Genomic DNA, 18,490 nt, shown 5'->3' with positions numbered 1-18,490 from the left:
AGATTTATGTTTTTAGACTGTGATAAATATGTTTGGTATTTGGATATATTATCTTCTATTTTTTTCTAATTTTTTTGAATTTTTTAAAAATCTGCAGATACCTGCAGACATCTAAGTCCCCGATAGATACAAGATCCTTGTTACCAATTATGGGGACGGGGCAAGGATGGAGATTGATTTTGGAGGAAGGGGCGGGGTGTATGTCCTTGCCCCCCATAAGACCCGTTGCCATTTCTAGGGAATTTCGGTTTCAAAGTTGTACGATCAAGGGCCATGATCATAATCGTGAAAGGGAAAACTCAAAAAAACTCAAAAAGGGCCCTTGATCATCGAAAAGGTTACAATCAAAGACGATTACATTCACCTCAAAGATACAAAGGGTCACCTCGACGTGATGATGGGCATCGTGAGTCTGAGAGACGAGGAAGGGATGAGTCCCGATCAACCCAGTCTAAAAGGAGACAGACCCCACAAAGAAGTCCAACTCGTAAAAGACATAGAGATTATAGGGAGCACGTGATTATGGGTCAAATCCTATTTGCATCTCATGTTTGATGAGCGGATAATTTATACGCTTTTTGACATTATTTTTAGGTAGTTTTTAGTAGGATCTAGCTACTTTTAGGGATTTTTTTCATTAGTTTTTATGCAAAATTCACATTTCTGGACTTTACTATGAGTTTGTGTGTTTTCTGTGATTTCAAGTATTTTCTGGCTAAAATTGAGGGACCTGAGCGAAAATCTGATAGGAGGCTGAAAAAGGACTGCTGATGCTGTTGGATTCTGACCTCCCTGCACTCGAAATGGATTTTCTAGAGCTACAGAACTCCAAATGGCACGCTCTCAACTGGGATGGAAAGTAGACATCCAGGACTTTCCAGAAATATATAATGGTCCATACTTTGTTCGCGTTTAGATGACGCAAACTGGCGTTCAACGCCAGTTCTATGCTGCATTTTGGAGTAAAACGCCAGAAACACGTCACAAACCAGAGTTAAACGCCAAACAGACGTTACATCTTGGTGTTTAACTCCAAGAGAAGCCTCTGCACGTGTAAAGCTCAAGCTCAGCCCAAGCACACACCAAAGTGGGCCCTGGAAGTGGATTTCTGCACTTAGACTTATTTCTGTAAACCCTAGTAGCTAGTCTAGTATAAATAGGACATTTTACTATTGTATTAGACATCTTGGTACTTATCTTTGGACGTTTAGTTCTTAGACTTGGGGGCTGGCCATTCGGCCATGCCTGGACCTTGATCACTTATGTATTTTCAACGGTGGAGTTTCTACACACTATAGATTAAAGTGTGGAGCTCTGCTGTACCTTGAGAATTAATGCAAAATACTACTTTTTTCTATTCAATTCATGCTTATTCTTATTCTAAGATATTCGCTGCACTTCAACATGATGAATGTGATGATCTGTGACACTCATCATCATTCTCACCTATGAACGCGTGCCTGACAACCACTTCTGTTCTACCTTAGACCGAGTGTGTATCTCTTGGATTCTTCAATCAGAATCTTCGTGGTATAAGCTAGAATTATTGGCGGCCATTCTTGAGAATCCGGAAAGTCTAAACCTTGTCTGTGGTATTCCGTGTAGGATTCAGGGATTGAATGACTGTGACGAGCTTCAAACTCGCAAGTGTTGGGCGTAGTGACAGACGCAAAAGAATCAATGGATTCTATTCTGAAATGATCGAGAACCGACAGATGATTAGCCGTGCTGTGACAGAATATTTGGACCATTTTCACAGAGAGGATGGGAAGTATCCATTAACAACGGTGACGCCCTATATACAGCTTTCCATGGAAAGGAGTAAGAATGATTGGATGATAGCAGTAGGAAAGCAAAGATTCAGAAGGAATACAGCATCTTCATGTGCTTATCTGAAATTCACACCAATGATTTACATAAGTATTTCTATCTTTATTTTATGCTTTATTTATTATTATTTTCGAAACCCATTATAACCATTTGAATCTGCCTAACTGAGATTTACAAGATGACCATAGCTTGCTTCATACCAAAAAATCTCCGTGGGATCGACCCTTACTCACGTAAGGTATTACTTGCACTTGCTGGTTAGTTGTGCGAAGTTGTGACAAAGTATGATTCACGTTTGAGAGCTCCAAGTCTTTGGCGCCATTGTTGATGATCACAATTTACGCGTACTAAGTTTTTGGTGCCGTTGCCGGGGATTCTTTGAGTTTGGACAACTGACGGTTCATCTTGTTGCTCAGATTAGGTAATTTTATTTTCAAAAAGTTTTCAAAAACCTTTCAAAATTTTTTTTCTCTTTTTCGTTTTTCTAAAGATTATTTTCGAAAAATATAAAAAAATCATAAAATCAAAAAAATATTGTGTTTCTTGTTTGAGTCTTGAGTCAATTTTTAAGTTTGGTGTCTTGCATGTTTTTTTTTTCTTGAAAATTTTTCAAAAATAGTTCTTGATGTTCATCTTGATCTTCAAAGTGTTCTTGGTGTTCATCTTGACATTCATAGTGTTCTTGCATGTTTTCTTTGTTTTGATCTTAATTTTTCATGTTGTGAGTCATTTTTGTGTTTTTCTCTCTCATCATTAAAAATTCAAAAAATCAAAAAAATATCTTTTCCTTGTTTTACTCATAATTTTCGAAATCTTTGGGTTGACTTAGTCAAAAATTTTTAAAATAAGTTGTTTCTTGTTAGTCAAGTCAAGATTTTATTTTTAAAAATCTTATCTTTTCAAAATATTTTTCTTATTTGTATTTCATAATTTTCGAAACTTTACTAACAATTAATGTGATTGATTAAAAAATTTGAAGTTTTTTACTTTCTTGTTAAGAAAGGTTCAATCTTTAAATTCTAGAATCATATCTTTTAGTTTCTTGTTAGTCCAGTAATCAATTTTAATTTTAAAAATCAAATCTTTTTCAACCATATCTTTTCAAATCATATCTTTTTCAAAATTGATTCCAAAAATCTTTTCTAACTTCTTATCTTTTCAAAATTGATTTTCAAATCTTTTTCAGCTAACTAATTGACTTTTTGTTTGTTTTACCAATTCTTATATTTTTCAAAACTACCTAACTACTTTCCTCTCTTTAATTTTCGAAAATTACCTCTCTCTTTTTCAAAATTCTTTTTAATTAACTAATTGTTTCAAATTTTAATTTTAATTTTATTTCTTTTCTTAATTTTCAAAAATCACTAACCATTTTTCAAAAACAATTTTTGAAAACTCTCTCTCTCTCATATCTTTCTATTTATTTATTCATTTACTAACACTGCTCTTCATCTCAAAAATTCAAACCCCCTCTTCTCTTCTGTGTTCGAATTTTCCTCTTTTCCTTCTTCTATTCTTTTTTTTCTACTCACATAAAAGAATCTCTATACTGTGACATAGATGATTCCTCTTCTTTCTTTGTTTTCTTCTCTTTCATATGAGCAGGAACAGGAAAAAAGGTATTCTTGTTGAAGCTGATCCTGAACCTGAAAGGACCTTGAAGAGGAAGCTAAGAGTAGCTAAAGCACAGTACTCTGAAGAGGACCTAACTGGAATTTTCGAACAGGAAAAGGAGATGGCAGCCGAACCCAACAACAACAATGCAAGGAAGATGCTTGGTGACTTTACTGCACCAAATTCCAACTTACATGGAAGAAGCATCTCAATCCCTGCCATTGGAGCAAAGAACTTTGAACTAAAGCCTTAATTAGTTTCTTTGATGCAACAGAACTGCAAGTTTCATGGACTTCCATCAGAAGATCCTTTTCAGTTCTTAACTGAATTCTTGTAGATCTGTGATACTGTTAAGACCAATGGAGTTGATCCCGTGGTCTACAGGCTTATGCTTTTCTCTTTTGCTGTAAGAGACAGAGCTAGAGTATGGTTGGACTCTCAACCTAAAGATAGCCTGAACTCTTGGGATAAGCTTGTCACGGCCTTCTTGGCCAAGTTCCTTCCTCTTCAAAAGCTGAGTAACATTAGAGTGGATGTTCAAACCTTCAGACAGAAAGAAGGTGAATCCCTCTATGAAGCTTGGGAGAGATACAAGCAACTGACCAAAAAGTGTCCTTCTGACATGCTTTCAGAATGGACCATCCTGGATATATTCTATGATGGTCTGTCTGAATTTTCTAAGATGTCATTGGACCACTCTGTAGGTGGAGCCATTCACCTAAAGAAAACACCTGCAGAAGCTCAAGAACTCATTGACATGGTTGCAAATAACCAATTCATGTACACCTCTGAGAGGAATCCTGTGAGTAATGGAACGCCTCAGAAGAGGGGAGTTCTTGAAATTTATGCTCTGAATGCCATATTGGCTCAGAACAAAATGTTGACTCAGCAAGTCAACATGATTTCTCAGAGTCTGAATGGATGGCAAAATGCATCCACCAGTACTAAAGAGGCATCTTCTGAAGAAGAAGCTTATGATCCTGTGAACCCTGCAATGGCAGAGGTGAATTACATGGGTGAACCTTATGGGAACACCTATAATTCCTTATGGAGAAATCATCCAAATTTCTCATGGAATGATCAACAAAAGCCTCAACAAGGCTTTAATAATGGTGGAAGAAACAGGCTCAGCAATAGCAAGGCTTTTCCATCATCTTCTCAGCAACAGACAGAGAATTCTGGGTAGAGTCCCTCTAGCTTAACAAACATAGTCTCTGATCTGTCTAAGGCCACTTTAAGTTTTACGAGTGAAACAAGGTCCTCCATTAGAAATTTAGAGTCACAAGTGGGCCAGATGAGTAAGAAAATCACTAAAACTCCTCCTAGTACTCTCCCAAACAATACATAAGCGAATCCAAAAAGTGAGTGCTAGGCCATTGATATTATCAAAATGGCCGAATCCAAAGAGGAAGGGGAGGACGTGAATCCCAATGAGGAAGACCTCATGGGACATCTTCCAGACAAGAAGGAGTTTCCTATTGAGGACCTAAAGGAATTTGAGGCTCATATAGAGACCATAGAGATTCCATTAAACCTCCTTCTACCATTCATGAGCTCTGAGAACTATTCTTCCTCTGAAGAGGATGAAGATGTAACTGAAGATCAAGTTGCTCAATATCTAGGAGCCATCATGAAGCTGAATGCTAAGTTGTTCGGTAATGAGACTTGGGAAGGTGAACATCCCTTGCTCATTAGTGAACTAGATACATGGGTTCAGCAAATTCTACCTCAAAAGAAACAAGATCTTGGTAAATTCTTAATACCATGCTACTCTCTATAATGGAGAAGCTGGGGATCTTGAGGTACAAGCTGCAAGAATCTCATTAGAGATGGCAGACAAGTCAATAAAACAAGCTTATGGATTGGTAGAGGACATGTTGGTAAAGGTTAAAGGCATTTACATCCCTGCTGATTTCATAATCTTAGACACTGGAAAGGATGAGAATGAATCCATCATTCTTGGAAGACTCTTCCTAGACACAGCAGGAGCTGTGATTGATGTTGACAGCGAAAAGCTAGTCCTTCAATTGAATGGGGACTACCTTGTGTTTAAAGCTCAAGGATCTTCCTCTGTAACCATGGAGATGAAGCATGAAAAGCTTCTCTCAATACAGAGTCAAACAAAGCCCCCACAATCAAACTCTAAGTTTGGTGTTGGAAGGCCACAACCAAACTCTAAGTTTGGTGTTGAACCCCCACATTCAAACTCTAAGTTTGGTGTTGGGAGGTCCTAACAATGCTCTGATGATCTGTGAGCTCCATGAGAGCTCACTGTCAAGCTATTGACATTAAAGAAGCGCTTATTGGGAGGCAACCCAATTTTTATTTATCTATATTTCTATTGTTCTTTTATGTTTTATTAGGTTTATGATCATGTGGAGTCACAAAAAAATTGCAAAAATTAAAAAAAAAAACAGAATAAAAAATAGCAGAAGAAAAAGCACACCCTAGAGGAAGAGCTTACTGGCGTTTAAACGCCAGTAAGGAGCATCTGGCTGGCGTTTAACACCAGAACAGAGCATGAAGCTGGCGTTGAACGCCAGAAACAAGCAGCAGTCTGGCGTTCAAATGCCAGGATTTCACCCTGAGAAGAGCTGGCATTAAACGCTAGAAACAAGCATGGAAGTGGCGTTCAACGCCAGAAACATGCTGCAGATTGGCATTGAACGCCCAAAACAAGCATGGAAGTGGCGTTTAACGCCAGAAACATGCTATAGTCTGGCATTAAACGCCAGGATTGCATACAAAGGGCATTTTACACGCCTAAAATGGTGCAGGGATGATTAATCCTTTACACCTCAGGATCTATGGACCCCACAGGATCACCTCAAGATCTGTGGACCCTACAGGATCCCCACCTACCTTCTCCCTCTCTTTCACACCTTTTCATAACACTCTTCCCCAAACATCATTCACCAATCACCTCAATCACTCTTCCCCATCACCTCTTCACCACTCACATCCATCCACTCTTCCCCATAAACCCCACCTACCTTCAAATTCAAAATATCTTTCCCACCCAAACCCACTCTAAATGACCGAACCCTAACCCCTCTCCCTCTACTATATAAACCCATCTATCCTTCTTCATTTTCACACATCACTACCCTCTCTTATCAACCTTGGCCGAATACACATCTCTCTCCATCTCTGGTGCATAAAATTGCAATCACACTTTTGCAAGTCCGCACAACTAACCAGCTAGTGCACTGGGTCATCCAAGTAATACCTTACGTGAGTAAGGGTCGATCCTACGGAGATTGTCGGTTTGAAGCAAGCTATGGTTATCTTGTAACTCTTAGTCAGGATATCAATAATTCTCAGGTTTAATTGTGAAAAGTAGAAGAACATGAAATAAATACTTGTTTTGCAGTAATAGAGAACAGGTTGAGGTTTTGGAGATGCTCTATCTTCTGGATCTCTGCTTTCCTACTGTCTTCTTCTTCATGCACGCAAGGCTCCTTCCATGGCAAGCTGTATGTAGGGTTTCACCGTTGTCAATGGCTACCTCCCATCCTCTCAGTGAAAATGTTCAACGCGCTCTGTCACAGCACGGCTAATCATCTGTCGGTTCTCAATCAGGTTGGAATAGAATCCAGTGATTCTTTTGCGTCTGTCACTAACGCCCAGCCCTCAGGAGTTTGAAGCTCGTCACAGTCATTCAATCCTTGAATCCTACTCAGAATACCACAGACAAGGTTTAGACCTTCCGGATTCTCTTGAATGCCGCTATCAATTCTAGCTTATACCACAAAGATTCTGATTAAGGAATCTAAGAGATATCCACTCAGTCTAAGGTAGAACAGAGGTGGTTGTCAGGCACACGTTCATAGGTGAGAATGATGATGAGTGTCACAGATCATCACATTCATCAAGTTGAGGAACAAGTGATATCTTAGAATGGAAGCAAGCGTGATTGAATGAAAAATAGTAGTAATTGCATTAATCCATCAAGACACAGCAGAGTTCCTCACCCCCAACATGGGGTTTAGAGACTCATGCCATAGAAGATACAATAAGAAACGTGTAATGTGTCATGAGGTAAAGATACAATGTCAAAAGGTCCTATTAAGAGTGAACTAGTAACCTAGGGCATACAGAAATGAGTAAATGACGTAAAAATCCACTTCCGGGGTCCACTTGGTGTGTGCTTGGGCTGAGCATTGAAGCTTTCATGTGTAGAGACTTTTCCTGGAGTTAAACTCCAGCTTTTGTGCCAGTTTGGGTGTTTAACTCCAATTTTTGTGCCAGTTCCGGCGTTAAACGTTGGGAATTCTGAAGCTGATTTGCAACACCAGTTTGGGCCATCAAATCTAGGGCAAAGTATGGACTATTATATATTGCTGGAAAGCCCAGGATGTCTACTTTTTAACGCAATTGAGAGCGCGCGAATTGAGTATCTGAAGCTCAAGAAAATCTACTTCGAGTGCAGGGAGGTCAGCATCCAACAGCATCTGCAGTCCTTTTTCAGCCTCTGAATCAGATTTTTGCTCAGTCCCTCAATTTCAGCCAGAAATTACCTGAAATCACAAAAGAACACACAAACTCATAGTAAAGCCCAGAAAAGTGAATTTTAAATAAAAACTAATAAAAACATACTAAAAACTAACCAAAACATACTAAAAACATACTAAAAACAGTGCCAAAAAGCGTATAAATTATCCGCTCATCACAACACCAAACTTAAATTGTTGCTTGTCCCCAAGCAACTGAAAATCAATTAGGATAAAAAGAAGAGAACATACTATAGACTCCAAAATATCAATGAAACTTAGCTCCAATTAGATGAGCGGGACTAGTAGCTTTTTGCTTCTGAATAGTTTTGGCATCTCACTTTATCCTTTGAAGATTAGAATGATTGGCATCTATAGGAACTCAGAATTTAGATAGTGTTATTGATTCTCCTAGTTAAGTGTGATGATTCTTGAACATAGTTATTCTATGAGTCTTAGTTGTGGCTCAAAGCACTCTGTCTTCCAGTATTACCACCGGATACATACATGCCACAAACACATAACTGGGTGAACCTTTGTAGATTGTGACTCAGCTTTGCTAGAGTCCCCAATTAGAGGTGTCCAGGGTTCTTAAGCACACTCTTTTTGCCTTGGATCATTTTCTTTAATACACTGCTTTTTCTTGCTTCAAGAATCAATTTGATGATTTTTCAGATCCTCAATAACATTTCTCCTTTTCCATCATTCTTTCAAGAGCCAACTAGTTTAACATTCTTTAATCAACAAATTCAAAAGACATATGCACTGTTCAAGCATTCATTCAGAAAACAAAAAGTATTGTCACCACATCAAACTAATTCAACTAGTTTCAGAGATAAATTCGAAATCCTGTACTTCTTGTTCTTTTGTGATTAAAGCATTTTTCATTTAAGAGAGGTGATGGATTCATAGGACATTCATAGCTTTAAGACATGAACCTTAAATTTTATTAATCATGAATTAAGAACAAGACTCAAAAATAAATATAAGATAAGACTAATAATAATAGAAAACAAAAAATTAAATAACTCTAAAATAGACTCCTAATAATAGAGGTTATCACAGATTTAGGACTCAACAACCTTGATTTTGAGAAGTGGATGCTCTCTCAACTTGTGGGGTATTTGACCCTTCAAGGGAGAGCTTCTGGCGTTTCAGCTCCTGTAGCTCACGCCCCTGCTTCTCTTGTTCCTTCAGCAATTTGCAGAGCATGCAGTTTTGATTCTGGTGTTCTTCCTTAATTTGTTCCATAGTTTCTTGCAGCTTGGCAACAGATGCTTCAAGGCTGGCCCAGTAGTCAATTTTAGGAAGTTCAGGGAGGAACTCTTGCGCCCTCCTTTTGATAGAGTTATCTTGCATTTGTCCTTCCATTGACTTCTTGGTGATTGGATGTTCAATTGGGATGAATTCATCTACTCCCATCCTCACCCCAGCATCTTTACATAGCAAGGAGATTAAGCTTGGGTAAGCCAGTTTGGCTTCAGTGGAATTCTTGTTTGCAATTGTGTAAATCTCACAAGCAATCAGATGATGAACCTCAACTTTTTTTCCCAGCATAATGAAATGAATCATCACTGCTCTCTTGATGGTAACCTCAGAACGGTTGCTAGTGGGCAATATAGAACGCCCAATGAAGTCTAGCCAACCTCTTGAAATTGGTTTGAGATCTCCTCTCTTGAGTTGGTTTGGGACACCTTTTGAATTGGTTGTCCACTTAGTTTCAGGGAGGCATATGTCCTCTAGAACTTGATCCAACCCCTTATCTGCTCTCACCATTCTCCTATTAAAGGATTCAGGATCATCTTGCAGTTGAGGCAATTTGAAGACCTCTCTTATTTTGTCCAGATGGAAGTAAATAATTCTTCCTCTGACCATAGTTCTGTAAGTATGAAAAACAGTTCCAGTCATTCTCTGCTTATCTGTCAGCCACAGATTTGAGTAGAAATCCTGAACCATGTTCCTTCCAACCTTTGTCTCAGGGTTGGTTAGAACTTCCCATCTTCTGTTTCGAATTTGCTCTTGGATCTCTGAATATTCATCTTCTTTCAGATCGAATCTGACTTCCGGGATCACTGACCTCAGACCCATTATTTTATGGTAATGGTCAGCATGTTCTTTGGTTAAGAACTTCTCTTGATTCCAAAGATTCTTTGGAGTATTCTCTTTCTTGCCTCTTGAATTGGTTTGTTTTCCCTTAGGAGTCATGATATTGATAAATCTTGGCTTAGTGATCACAGAAAAGCACACCAAACTTAGAGGTTTGCTTGTCCTCAAGCAAAAGAAAGGAAGGAGGAGAGAGAGGAGGAGAGCAAATTCGAATGGTGGGGAGAGGGGGATGGCCGAGTTTTATTTATAAAGGGAGGGGGAGAGATTTTGAAAATTTTGGAGGAGATTTGAGAAGATATGGAAAGAATTTTAGAAGATAATTGAGTTTTTGAAGAAGATTTGGAAAGGATTTGAAAGAGATTTGAAGAATGATTTAGAAAATTGTTTAATTTTTGAATTTTGAGGATGAATGATGAAAGTTTGTAATGTGTATATTCAGAAAATTATGGATCAAAACAAGAAAGTTTGAAAAAAAATTTGAAGTGGAAAACAAAATCTCCTCCCCCTGCCTTTCTGGCGTTAAACGCCCAGAATGGTATCCATTCTGGTGTTTAACGCCCACTTGGTGGCCATTATGGGCGTTTAACGCCTAGCCAGGTGCCCTGGCTGGCGTTAAATGCCAGAAACCCCTTTATCATTGGGCGTTTTGCTAAACGCCCAGGATGCTGCACACCTGGCGTTAAACGCCCATAATGGTGCCCATTCTGGCATTTAACGCCCAAAATGGTACCTTTACTGGCGCTAAACGCCTAGCATGGTATCCATTCTGGCGTTTAACGCTCAGAGTACCCCTTACTGGATTTTTTTCGCCAGCAAGCTCCTTTTCTCTGCTTTTTGCACTGAATCCTTCTGTAACTCTGTGAATTCCTTCAATTTTGATGATGGCCCTTTGAGAATATGTATATCAAACTTTTAAAGAACAATTAACCTGCTAATGACTAGGTTGCCTCCCAGCAAGCGCTTCTTTATTGTCTTTAGCTGGACCTTTACTGAGACTTATTCAAGCCTCAGTTTTGAGCATTCCTGCTCAAAATTGCTTTAAAGATAATGTTTGATTCTCTGTCCATTAACAATGAACTTTTTGTCAGAATGAATATCCTGAAGCTCAACATATCCATATGGTGAGACCCCTGTAGTCACATACGAACCCCTCCACCGGGATTTAAGTTTTCCTGGGAATAGTCTGAGCCTAGAGTTGAAGAGTAGAACTTTTTGTCCTGGCTCAAAGACTCTGGATGACAACTTCTTGTCATGCCACTTCTTTGCCTTTTCCTTATAAATTTTTGCATTTTCAAAGGCACTGAGTCTGAACTCCTCTAGCTCATTTAGCTGGAGCAATCTTTTTTCACCAGCTAACTTAGCATCCATGTTTAGGAATCTGGTTGCCCAGTAGGCTTTATGTTCCAGTTCCACGGGCAGATGACAAGCCTTCCCATACACAAGTTGGTATGGAGAGGTTCCTATAGGAGTCTTGAAGGCTGTTCTGTATGCCCACAGAGCATCATCCAAGCTCTTTGCCCAATCCTTTCTACGGACAATAACAGTCCGTTCCAGAATTCTTTTTAGCTCTCTATTAGAGACTTCAGCTTGTCCATTTGTCTGTGGGTGATACGGAGTTGCTACTTTGTGGCTAATTCCATATCGGACCATAGTAGAGTACAGCTGTTTATTGCAGAAATGAGTGCCCCCATCACTGATTAGTACTCTGGGAACACCAAACCTGCTGAAGATGTGTTTCTATAGGAATTTTAGTACGGTCTTGGTATCATTATTGGGTGTGGCAATTGCTTCTACCCATTTAGATACATAGTCTACTGCCACTAGAATATAAGTGTTTGAGTATGATGGTGGGAAGGGACCCATGAAGTCAATTCCCCATACATCAAACAATTTAATCTCTAGGATCCCTTGTTGAGGCATGGCGTAACCATGAGGCAAGTTACCAGCTCTTTGGCAACTATCACAGTTACGGACAAACTCCCGGGCATCCCTATAGATAGTCGGCCAGTAGAATCCGCATTGGAGGACCTTAGTGGCTGTTCGCTCACCTCTGAAATGTCCCACATACTGCGATCCATGGCAATGCCACAGGATCCTTTGTGCTTCTTCTCTAGGTACACATCTGCGGATTATTCTGTCTGCACATCTCTTAAAGAGATAGGCTCATCCCATAGGTAGTACTTGGCATCTGAAATTAATTATTTTCTTTGCACCCTGCTGTACTCCTGTGGTATGAACCTCACAGCTTTATAATTTGTAATATCTGCAAACCATGGTTCTTCCTAGATGGCAAAGAGTTTCTCATCTAGAAAGGTTTCAGAGATCTCAGTAGAAAGGAGGGACTCCCCAGCAACTGGTTCAATTCGGTACAGATGATCAGCTACTTGGTTCTCTGTCCCTTTTCTGTCTCTTATTTCTATATCAAACTCTTGCAGAAGCAATACCCACCTTATGAGCCTGGGTTTTGAATCCTGCATTGTGAGTAAGTATTTAAGAGCAGCATGGTCAGTGTACACAATCACTTTTGACCCCACTAGGTAGGATCTAAACTTGTCAATGGCATAAACCACTGCAAGTAACTCTTTTTCTGTGGTTGTGTATTTCTTCTGTGCATCATTTAGAACACGGCTAGCATAATAAATGACGTGCAGAAGCTTGTTATGCCTCTGTCCCAATACTGCACCAATGGCATGGTCACTAGCATCACACATTAGTTCAAATGGTAATGTCCAGTCTGGTGCAGAGATGATTGGTGTTGTGACCAGCTTGGCTTTCAGGGTCTCAAATGGCTGCAGACACTATGTGTCAAACACAAATAGTGTGTCAGCAGCTAGCAAGTTACTCAGAGGTTTTGCAATTTTTGAAAAATCCTTTATAAACCTTCTGTAGAATCATGCATGTCCCAGAAAGCTTCTGATTGCCTTAACATTGGCAGGTGGTGGTAATTTTTCAATTACCTCTACCTTTGCTTGATCCACCTCTATTCCCTTGCTTGAAATTTTATGCCCAAGGACAATCCCCTCAGTCACCATGAAGTGACATTTTTCCTAGTTTAAAACTAGGTTGGTCTCTTAGCATCTTTTCAGAACAAGTGCTAGATGGTTAAGGCAGGAGTTGAATGAGTCTCCAAATACTGAAAAGTCATCCATGAAGATAGAGAGCATGCACCTCTGAAAGGTTGCAGGTGCATTGCACAGACCAAAAGGCATCCTTCTGTAGGCAAATACTCCAGAAGGACATGTAAATGCTGTTTTCTCTTGGTCCCGAGGATCTACTGCAATTTGGTTGTAACCTGAATAGCCATCCAAAAAGCAATAATATTCATGACCTGCTAGTCTCTCTAGCATCTGGTCTATGAATGGTAAAGGAAAATGATCCTTTCGGGTGGCTGTATTTAGCCTTCTGTAGTCAATACACATACGCCACCCTGTAATTGTTCTTGTGGGAACCAGTTCATTCTTTTCATTATGAACCACTGTCATGCCTCCCTTCTTGGGGACAACTTGGACAGGGCTCACCAAGGGGCTATCAGAAATAGGATAAATAATCCCAGCCTCTAGTAACTTAGTGACCTCTTTCTGCACCACCTCCTTCATGGCTGGATTTAGCCGCCTCTGTGGTTGAACCACTGGCTTGGCATTATCTTCCAGTAGGATCTTGTGCATGCATCTTGCTGGGCTAATGCCCTTAAGATCACTTATGGACCACCCAAGAGCTGTCTTATGTGTCCTTAGCACTTGAATTAGTGCTTCCTCTTCCTGTGAGTTTAAAGCAGAGCTTATAATCACTGGAAAAGTGTCACCTTCTCCCAGAAATGCATACTTCATGGATGGTGGTAGTGGCTTGAGCTCGGGTTTAGGAGGCTTATCCCTTCCCTGAGGAATTTTTAGAGGTTCTTTTATTTCCTCTGGTTCTTCCAGGTCAAGCTGAACATCTTTAAAGATATCCTCTAGCTCTGATTCGAGCCTCTCAGTCATATTGATCTCTTCCACTAAAGAGTCAATGATATCAGCGCTCATGCAGTCATTTGATGTGTCTGGATGCTGCATAGCTTTGACAGCATTCAACTTGAACTCATCCTCATTGACTCTCAGGGTTACTTCCCCTTTTTGTACATCAATGAGAGTTCATCCAGTTGCTGGGAAGGGTCTTCCTAGGATGAGAGTTGCACTCTTGTGCTCCTCCATTTCCAGCACTACAAAGTCAGTTGGAAAGGTGAATGGCCCAACCTTGACAATCATGTCCTCAATTATGCCTGATGGGTATTTAATGGAGCCATCAGCAAGTTGGAGGCATATCCGGGTTGGTTTGACTTCTTCAGTCAACCCAAGCTTTCTGATAGTGGATGCAGGTATTAGATTGATACTTGCTCCAAGGTCACATAGGACTGTCTTGGTACAAGCACCTTCTAATGTGCATGGTATCATAAAGCTTCCTGGATCTTAAAGCTTCTCTGGTAAGCTCTTCAGAATGACTGCACTGCATTCTTCAGTGCGAAACACTTTTTCAATTTCTCTTCAATCCTGCTTATGACTTAAGATCTCTTTCATGAACTTAGCATAAGAAGGTATTTGCTCAAGTGCTTCTACAAACGGAATTTTTATTTCAAAGGTCCTGAGATAGTCTGCAAAGCGGGCAAATTGCTTATCCTGTTCCGCTTGGCGGAGTTTCTAAGGATAAGGCATCTTGGATTTATACTCTTCAACCTTAGTTGCTGCAGGTTTATTTCCTATAGAAGTGGTTGGAGAAGCCTTCTTAGACGGGTTACTATCAGCACTCTCAGGTGTCTGATTCCTCATTGGCGTTTGAACGCCAGGATTGGGTGAGGAATGGGCGTTTAACGCCAATTTTTCCCCCCTTTCTGGCGTTTGAACGCCAGAACTGGGCAGGGAATGGGCGTTTAACGCCAACTTTCCCCCTTTTCTGGCGTGTGAACGCCATAAGTATTCCTCTCTGGGATCTTACTGTCCTCAGAGGGATTTTGGACAGTGGTTTGGTTATCCTCTGTCAGTTGTTCCTTTCTTAGCTTTCTGCTGCTTTGAGTTGATACATTCAATGTTTTCCCACTCCTTAATTTAACAGCTTGGCATTCTTCTGTTATCTGTTTAGATAGTTGCTGTCTTGTCTAATTTAATTGTGCTTCCATATTCTTGATAGCAATTTTAGTTTCTTGGAGCATCTCTTTAAATTCTGCTAACTGTTTTGTCATCATGAGTAATTGCTGATTAAGCTCAACCATCTGTTCTTGAGGGTTAGGATCAGTAGTTACTGCCATAGCTTCTTCTTTTATAGAGGACTCACTGCTTGAGTATAAATGTTGATTTCTAGCAACTGTATCTATGAGCTCTTGAGCCTCTTCAATCGTCTTTCGCATGTGTATAGATCTACCAGCTGAGTGGTCTAAAGACATCTGAGCTTTTTCTGTGAGCCCATAACAGAAGATGTCTAACTGTACCCACTCTAAAAACATTTTAGAGGGGCATTTTCTTAGCATACCTCTGTACCTCTCCCAAGCATTATAAAGGGATTCATTATCCTCTTGTTTAAAGCCTTGGATGTCCAGCCTTAGCTGTGTCATCTTTTTTGGAGGGTAAAAATTGATTCAGGAATTTGTCTGATAACTGTCTCCATGTTTTTATGCTTGTTGTGGGTTGGTTATTCAACCACCTCTTAGCTTGATCTTTTACAGCAAATGGAAACAGTAATAATATGTAGACATCTTGATCTACCTCTTTATCACGTACTGTGTCAGCAATTTGTAAGAACTGTGCCAGAAACTCAGTAGGTTCTTCCTGTGGAAGACCGGAATACTGGCAGTTTTGCTGCACCATGATAATGAGTTGAGGATTTAGCTCAAAGCTGCTTGCTTTAATGGGAGGTATACAGATGCTACTCCCATATGTAGCTGTAATGGGGTTAGCATATGACCCCAGAGTCCTTCTGGACTGCTCAATTCCACTTAGGTCCATGATGGAGAAAGGGAAATGATATGGATTCACAAGTAAAGTATAAAATATTTTTTTTAAAGTAACCGAAAATAATAAAATAAAATGAATGAAAAATAAAATAAAAATTTGAAAACCAAAAGAGAATAAAATCAAAGCAATTTGAAAACTAAATTAATTAATTGATTAAAAAGATTTTGGAATTAGCAATTAAGAAGATGTGATTGAAAATTATTTTGAAAAAAGATTTGATTTTTTTGAAATGAGGAAAGAGAAAAACAACAAAATGACACCAAACTTAAAATTTTTAGGAAATCAAACACAAATTCTCGAAAATTTTAAAGGAAAACACAAAGAAGACACCAAACTTAGAACTTTTAAAGATCAAGAAAGGACTAAGAACATGCAAATTCTAAAAATTAAAAGAAAACAAAAATATGCAATTGACACCAAACTTAAAATATGAAACTAAACTCAAATAAAAGACTCTAAACCAACAAAAATAAAACAGTCTTAATCTAAGCAACAAGATACACCGTCAGTTGTCCAAACTCGAACAATTCCCGGCAACGGCGCCAAAAACTTGGTGCACGAAATTGCAATCACACTTTTACAAGTAATACCTTACGTGAGTAAGGGCCGATCACACGGAGATTATCGGCTTGAAGCAAGCTATGGTCATCTTGTAACTCTTAGTCAGGATATCAATAATTCTCAGGTTTAATTGTGAAAAGTAGAAGAACATGAAATAAATACTTGTTTTGCAGTAATAGAGAACAGGTTGAGGTTTTGGAGATGCTATATCTTCTGAATCTCTGCTTTCCTACTGTCTTCTTCTTCATGCACGCAAGGCTCTTTCCATGGCAAGCTGTATGTAGGATTTCACTGTTGTCAATGGCTACCTCCCATCCTCTCAGTGAAAATGTTCAACGTGCTCTGTCACAGCATGGCTAATCATCTGTCGGTTCTCAATCAGGTTGGAATAAAATCCAGTGATTCATTTGTGTCTGTCAATAACGCCCAACCCTCAGGAGTTTGAAGCTCGTCACAGTCATTCAATCCTTGAATCCTACTCAGAATACCACAGACAAGGTTTAGACCTTCCGGATTCTCTTGAATGCCGCCATCAATTCTAGCTTATACCACGAAGATTCTGATTAAGGAATCTAAGAGATATCCACTCAGTCTAAGGTAGAACGAAGGTGGTTGTCAGGCATACGTTCATAGGTGAGAATGATTATGAGTGTCATGGATCATCACATTCATCAAGTTGAGGAACAAGTGATATCTTAGAATGGAAGCAAGCGTGATTGAATGAAAAACAGTAGTAATTGCATTAATCCATCAAGACACAGCAGAGCTCTTCACCCCCAACATGGGGTTTAGAGACTCATGCCATAGAAGATACAATAAGAAACATGTAATGTGTCATGAGGTAAAGATACAATGTCAAAAGGTCCTATTAATAGTGAACTAGTAACCTAGGGTATACAGAAATGAGTAAATGACGTAAAAATCCACTTTCGGGGTCCACTTGGTGTGTGCTTGGGCTGAGCATTGAAGCTTTCATGTGTAGAGACTTTTCTTGGAGTTAAACGCCAGCTTTTGTGCCAGTTTGGGCGTTTAACTCCAATTTTTGTGCCAGTTCCGGCGTTAAACGCCAGGAATTCTGAAGCTGATTTGTAATGCCAGTTTGGGCCATCAAATCTCAGGCAAAGTATGGACTATTATACATTGCTAGAAAGAACAGGATGTCTACTTTCCAACGCAATTGAGAGTGCGCCAATTGGACTTCTGTATCTTCAGAAAATCCCCTTCGAGTGCAGGGAGGTCAGAATTCAACAGTATCTGCAGTCCTTTTTCAGCCTCTGAATCAGATTTTCGCTCAGGTCCCTCAATTTCAGCCAGAAATTACCTGAAATCACAGAAAAACACACAAACTCGTAGTAAAGCCCAGAAAAGTGAATTTTAAATAAAAACTAATAAAAACATACTAAAAACTAACCAAAACATACTAAAAACAGTGCCAAAAAGCGTATAAATTATCCGCTAATCACTCTCCTCCATATCTTCTTCTTCATCATCTATTCTTTCTTCTTTTGCTCGAGGACGAGCAACATTCTAAGTTAGGTGTGGTAAAAGCATAACTTTTTTTGTATCTCCATAACCATTGATGGCACCTAAGGCCAGAGAAACATCTAGAAACAGGAAAGGAAAAACAAAAGCTTCCACCTCTGAGTCATGGAAGATGGAGAGATTCATCTTAAAAGCCCATCAAGACCACTTCTATGAAGTTGTAGCCAAGAAGAAGGTGATCCCTGAGGTCCCTTTCATGCTCAAGAAAAATGTGTATCCGGAGATCCGACATGAGATCCAAAGAAGAGGTTGGGAAGTTCTTACAAGCCCCATTCAACAAGTCAGAATCTTAATAGTTCAAGAGTTCTATGTCAATGCATGGATCACTAGGAACCATGATCAAAGTATGAACATAAACCCAAAGAA

At 39.5% G+C, this 18,490-nt stretch overlaps 1 non-coding gene across 1 annotated transcript; it reads right to left on the bottom strand.

Annotated features, from left to right (window-relative positions):
* Positions 1 to 3,964: 3,964 nt before the first annotated feature.
* LOC112713559 (small nucleolar RNA R71) lies at positions 3,965 to 4,071 on the bottom strand. The gene has a single exon (XR_003158529.1). It is a non-coding gene; the product is annotated as a small nucleolar RNA R71 (small nucleolar RNA).
* Between the last annotated feature and the right edge of the window lie 14,419 nt (positions 4,072 to 18,490).

This window comes from Arachis hypogaea, chromosome 9 (assembly GCF_003086295.3).
Source record: "Arachis hypogaea cultivar Tifrunner chromosome 9, arahy.Tifrunner.gnm2.J5K5, whole genome shotgun sequence".
Taxonomy (NCBI): Eukaryota; Viridiplantae; Streptophyta; class Magnoliopsida; order Fabales; family Fabaceae; genus Arachis; species Arachis hypogaea.
The sequence above is the reverse complement of the archived record's forward strand: the minus strand, read 5'-3'. Positions and strand labels throughout refer to the sequence as shown.